Source organism: Budorcas taxicolor, chromosome 25 (genome assembly GCF_023091745.1).
Source record: "Budorcas taxicolor isolate Tak-1 chromosome 25, Takin1.1, whole genome shotgun sequence".
NCBI classification, from domain to species: domain Eukaryota; kingdom Metazoa; phylum Chordata; class Mammalia; order Artiodactyla; family Bovidae; genus Budorcas; species Budorcas taxicolor.
The window spans coordinates 8,167,295-8,173,958 of NC_068934.1; positions in this window are offsets into that span (position 1 = coordinate 8,167,295).

Genomic DNA, 6,664 nt, shown 5'->3' on the forward strand with positions numbered 1-6,664 from the left:
CTTCACTTTCACTTTCACAGTGGACTGACCGTAACTTAGAAGATGCCATCTATTTGTAAGAGCAGCTGGGAATGAACCAGAGAAAAAAAACAATGGAGAGTGAACATTGGCTTGTCTCTGCTGCATAAGATAGCAAATGCTTGCTCTGTCTTATTAGCAGTAACCTCATATAAGTTGCTATGCCTCTCAGAGTCTTAATGAACTTATGTATCATATAAGATAATGATATTTATCTAATAAGAATGCCATGGGGCTTAAAGAAATATTATATAAAGCACTAAACAACATGATCAATGCAACTTAGATCCTGCCATTTAGTATTCAGTGCCTACTTAGATTTTCAGTAAATATCAGATTGTCTTCACTCCCAGAGTTTGCTCAAACTCATGTCCACTGAGTGGGTGATGCCATCCAACCAACTCATCCTCTGTTATCCCATTCTCCTTCTTCCCCTTCTCCCCGAAATGATGTTACCTACATTCATATTCCAGCCCTATGACTCAATAGTCACTGCTCTTGAAGAATCTACTTAACATCTCTGTGGCAGAAATGGCTAGTTGCCATCTGCTATTGTCTGAATGTCTGTGTCCATCACCAACTCAATGGACATGAGTTTGAGTAAACTCTGCGAGTTGGTGATGGACAGGGAGGCCTGGCGGGCTGCAGTCCATGGGGTCACAGAGTCGGACACGACTGAGCAACTGAACTGAAGTGAACTGAATATATGTATATATATATGAAATGTGTTTTTTTAAACTAAACCATTAATACTGGACATCTAAGTTACTGTCAGCAGCTATGCCTTTGCATAAGCTGGAATCAGGATTGCCGGGAGAAATATTTAACAACCTCAGATATGCAGATGACAGCACCCTTATGACAGAAAGTGAAGAGGAACTAAAGAGTCTCTTGATGAAAGTGAAAGAGGAGAGTGAAAAAGCTGGCTTAAAACTCAACTTTCAAAGAACTAAGATCATGGCATCTGGTCCCATCCCTTCATGGCAAATAGATGGAGAAACAATGGAAACAGTGACAGACTTTATTTTCTTGGGCCCCAAATCACTGCAGATGGTGATTGCAGCCATGAAATTAAAAGACGCTTGCTCCTTGAAAGAAAAGCTATGACCAACCTAGATAGCATATTAAAAAGCAGAGACATTACTTTGCCAACAAAGGTCTGTCTATTCAAAGCTATGGCTTTTCAAGTAGTCATGTATGGATGTGAGAATTGGACGGTGAAGAAAGCTGAGTGCCAAAGAATTGATGCTTTTGAACTGTGATGTTGGAGAAGACTCTTAAGAGTCCCTTGGACTGCAAGGAGATCCCACAGTCAATTCTAAAAGAAATCAACCTTGATTATTCATTGAAAGAACTGATGTTGAAGCTGAAGCTCCAGTACTTTGGCCACCTGATGCAAAGAACCAACTCATTGGAAAAGACTCTGATGATGGGAAAGATTGAAAGAAGGAGTAGAAGGGGACGACAGAGGATGAGATGGTTGGATGGCATCACCAACTCGATGGATGTGAGTCTGAGCATTCTCCAGGAGTTGGTGATGGACAGGGAAGCCTGGCATGCTGCAGTCCATGGGGTCACAGAGTTGGACAGGGCTGAGTGACTGAACTGACTGATGCCTTTAAATAGTGCTACAAAGATAAATTTCCATGCATACCCATGATCAATTCTTTAGAATAAATTCCTAGTAGTGAACTTGCTGAATCAAAAGTTAAGCAAAATTTTAAAGCAATCTTATAATTGCTTTTGGAAAGTGTGTACCAATTTCTACTCTCATCAGTGATATTTTGAAATATCCAAAGAACACAGTAAGATATGATTATAGCTCCTATTTATATTCACAAGCACAGCAGATCCCCTGCAGAAGGTCTTCCAATGTGTTTGGGGGAAGGGTAGTAAATATATAAATAGAAGAGAAGGCTTTGCTGACACTGAAAACATGATGTCAGATTACAGCAATGTCACTTTCTATTGGAGATCAGATTAAATTCAAATGTAAGCCTTTTCTCTCCCCCTCTCCTGCAATACCCTTGAGAAACATCAGTTTGTTCTCTATCAGTCAAACTATTATGGCAGTAAATAAAAATAAATTTAAGAGAAAACAGGGTTTACTACGAAGTATTTTGTCTACTTAAATCGGTGAAATCTGCAGGCTCTTGCAAAACCTGCTTGCCCATAATATTACTAAAATTAATAAGTTGTCATTGTGTTTTATAGTCAGTATCACGGTACATCTATGGTACCAAAAGCACCATTACAATTTGGACTGCTGAATTATTTTAGTTTGTTCTAAATCCATGGCAATAAAATATACTTCCCCAAACTACTGGCAGAAAGTAAAGAAGAACTAAAGAGCCTTTTGATGAAGGTGATAGAGGAGAGTGAAAAAGTTGGCTTAAAACTCAACATTCAGGAAACTAAGATCATGGCATCCTGTCCCAACTTCATGGCAAATAGATGGGGAGACCGTGGAAACAGTGGCTGACTTAATTTTTGAGGGGCTCCAAAATCACTGCAGATGGTGATTGCAGCCATGAAATTAGGATGCTTACTCCTTGGAAATAAGGTTATGACCAACCTAGACAGCATATTAAAAAGCAGAAACATTACTTTGCCAACAAAGGTCCATCTAGTCAAAGCTATGATTTTTCCAGTAGTCATGTATGGATGTGAGAGTTGGACTGTGAAGAAAGCTGAGTGCAGAAGAATTAATGCTTTTGAACTGTGGTGTTGGAGAAGACTCTTGAGAGTCCCTTGGACTGCAAAGGGGTCCAATCAGTTCATCCTAAAGGAGATCAGTCCTGAGTGTTCATTGGAAGGAATGATGCTAAAGCTGAAACTCCAGTACTTTGGCCACCTCATGCGAAGAGCTGACTCATTGGAAACGACCCTGATGCTGGGAAAGATTGAAAACAAAAGAGAAGGGAGCATGAGACGGCTGGATGGCATCACCAACTCAATGAACATGAGTTGGGTGGACTCCGGGAGCTGGTGATAGACCGGGAGGCCTGGCGTCCTGCAATCCATGGGGTCTCAAAGAGTTGGACACAACTGAACGACTGAACTGAACTGAAGTGAAACTACTGAGGTTGTTCATACATTAACTTAGCACCAACTAGAATTCTAAAAACAAGATATATACAGGCACGACAATTTTCCCCTCAGTATATTCAGTCTTCTATTTTAATTAAAAAGGGAACCAGGTTCTTTGATAGATTAGTGGAACATAAATTATGAAACATCAAGGGTTAGTGGGGTATGCATTATAATTTTAACACGCCATTTTAAAGTATTTTCTTATGCTATCTCTTGTTCACCCCTGCCCCAGGTTATGCATCATCTCACCATCCCCTTTCGTTTCTTTGTTCCCTCAGAAGAATGCTTGTTGTGTTGTATTTAGTTGCTAAGTTGTGTCCAACCTTTTTGCGACCCCTTGAAATGTAGCCCGCCAGTCTCCTCTGTCCATGGGATTTCCCAGGCAAGAATACAGGAGTGGCCATTTCCTTCTCCAGGGGATATTCCAGACCCAGGGACTGAACCTGAGTCTCCTGAATTGGCAGGCAGATTCTTTACTGAGCCACCGCAGAAGCCCCAGAAGAACGCTGCTGCTGCTGCTGCTGCTAAGTCGCTTCAGTCGTGTCACTAGCCTCCTAGAAAACAGTCATTCCGTAAATGCTTCTCAGTTTCAGTTCAGTTCAGTTCAGTCACTCAGTCGTGTCCGACTCTTTGTGACCCCATGAATCGCAGCACGCCAGGCCTCCCTGTCCATCACCAACTCCCGGAGTTCACTCAGACTCACGTCCATCGAGTCCGTGATGCCATCCAGCCATCTCATCCTCTGTCGTCCCCTTCTCCTCCTGCCCCCAATCCCTCCCAGCGTCAGAGTCTTTTCCAATGAGTCAGCTCTTCGCATGAGGTGGCCAAAGTACTGGAGTTTCAGCTTTAGCATCATTCCTTCCAAAGAAATCCCAGGGCTGATCTCCTTCAGAATGGACTGGTTGGATGTCCTTGCAGTCCAAGGGACTCTCAAGAGTCTTCTCCAACACCACAATTCAAAAGCATCAATTCTTCGGTGCTCAGCCTTCTTCACAGTCCAAATCTCACATCCATACCTGACCACTGGAAAAACCATAGCCTTGACTAGATGGACCTTAGTCGCCAAAGTAATGTCTCTTCTTTACTTTGACCTTAATTCAGAGTTTGCAACATCTAAGAGATTATTCTATCCTCATTTTTGGGGATTTGAGATAGAGGGTGGGATGAGTTCTTTTATTTGTGTCTGTGTGGAGAGGAGGGGACGTGTGTGATTTATTGTTAAGGGACGTCATCAGAAGTTGCCAGGATTAAATACTTTCTAATAAAACAGCAAGAGTAAAATTCCTAATCACGGAGTTTCTAACTGGATTGAATGAGAGGATTTACTTGAAACAGGTATTCCCTGGTGACTCAGATGGTAAAGAATCTTCCCGCAATGTGGGAGACCTGGGTTCCATCTCTGGGTTGAGAAGATCCCCTGGAGGAGGGCATGGCAACCCCATTCTAGTATTCTTGCTTGGAATATCCTCATGGACAAAGGAGCCTGGAGGGCTACAGTCCATAGGGTCGCCAAGAGTTGGACATTACTAAGCACTAAGCATACACACACTTGAAGCAGAGTGTCTGAAATCTTAAACTAAGGACAGGTTAGCTATTATTATTCTGATACAAATTAAAATTCAAGTTGTCACAAGGCAAAAGTCATAACTGGATACTATGTTCAAGGGTCTCTTCTGTGGCAACCATGTATTTCGATTTAGAGAGATTAGAGCCCAACACTCCTGTTCTATGAGGATGCCAAGCTTGCAAGTGCTGGAGGAGGCTCATCTGGCATACCTTTACACATGCTCCCATTCGTTAACCTCCTAGCTGGGAGCTCCGAGTTTGTGAGGGGTGTGTGTGTGTGTGTGTGTGTGTGTGTGTGTGTGTGTGTGTACATGCCCACATGTCCCTGTACTGAGTTTTAATTTAGCTATGCTTACACTTTGGCTTCGTTTCCTCTCCTTAGGCAATTCTAACTGAAGGCAATGGAATGTTAATATGATTTAAACAGAATTTCCTGTGTCAATTTGAAGTTCTCTTTCTCCCTCTCTTCATGTGATTTCTGAAATGTCACACACACACACAACAACTTGAGAGACTCAAGAGGGAATGAATTCTGTGAAAACTGAAAAGCAAAATAATATAACAAGGGAAAGGGTTTCCTTGAACTCTAGAGCATAAAAGTCATTGAATATTTAATAACAAACCAGATTTTGTTTTAATCCCAGTCTATTTTTCATTTTATAGAAATTTAATATATTACACATAATCAGTTTGCATAAGAGAAAATTACATAGACAAATTTCTTATTCTATTGAGATTGCATTTGATTTTTTAGATCAGCTATAATTCTATTTGGCTTTTAATAATCATTAAAACAAATAAAAATGATTAAAGAGCTTTATCTGAAACAAACAAGTAGGGAAGCATTTTCATTTCTATTGTTCCATTCTATGCTCAGTTAAAAGCAAAAACAATGAAAAGATTCAGGATAGAACTAGCCTCTCTACAAAAAATCTATTTTATTACTTTTTTTTTTGGTTTCATGCCTGTTAAGAAGACACAAGTTGAAGATGGACTGTTTTTACACAATGTAGGGGTCTGTTCTCTCTAGGACATGGTGAGGATATCCTTAGTCATTGACTGTTAAATCAGACTTCTAATAGGAGCAGCCCACCGAGGTCAGCTGAAATGCACATTAATAGCACTGGCCCTGGGTTTGACTCTTCTGTGCGTCCCAGAGGCGCTTTTGTAAGACATTAGCAAAAGCACAAAGTATAATTTTCTTTCTATATCGTCCCCCAAAGCTAAGTTGCTTTAAACCATAGAGTGGCGATGTCTTTAGGGTTTTCCCCAAGCCATTCATTTTACAAATGAAATTGAAGCTCAGGGAGGTCAGTGTCATATGTGAGGTCATGCAACAAGGTAAGATAGAGAATAATGGCTAAAAACGACATCTCCACCATTCCTCTAGTGATATTTCCTGCCACCGAGTGTCTGTTGGGTACAGGCCATGCCACTCACCTTAGTTTACTTAACTGTCATCACAAATTTGCAATGCAGCTTTAAATTTATGTTTGACAAATACAGGAAACAAGGCTGAGAGAGGCTAATACATTGCGTGAGGTCACACAAAAGTCAAAATGGGTTCAAATCCAGTTCTGACTCAGCAGGGTGTCTTTCTGGTACACTGCCCTATCTGCTTCACAACAGCCTCTCTAGTCCACTTTGCCCTCTCTAGCTGTTGAAGTATCTCTCATTGTGCTTCTGTCCGGTTTGTACCAGATTTCCAATAAGAAGTCAGGCAGGCACTGCAAATATGAGTATATGTGATACCTACATATTAAAAACACATACATATAAAACATACATTACAGAGTGATGTGTATTACCTGCCTCTCTAACATTACTGGTCTGTACTGGCTCAGGGGGGCTCTGGGCAAATGCCAAAGGTGCTTAGCCATTCTCCTTGACACATCAAATAGAAAGGCAAGTTGATGGCTGTGTAGAGGGCCTGACTTCACAAAAGAGAGTCCCAAGCAGTGGAGTATTGCTACAGTGACACTGTGTT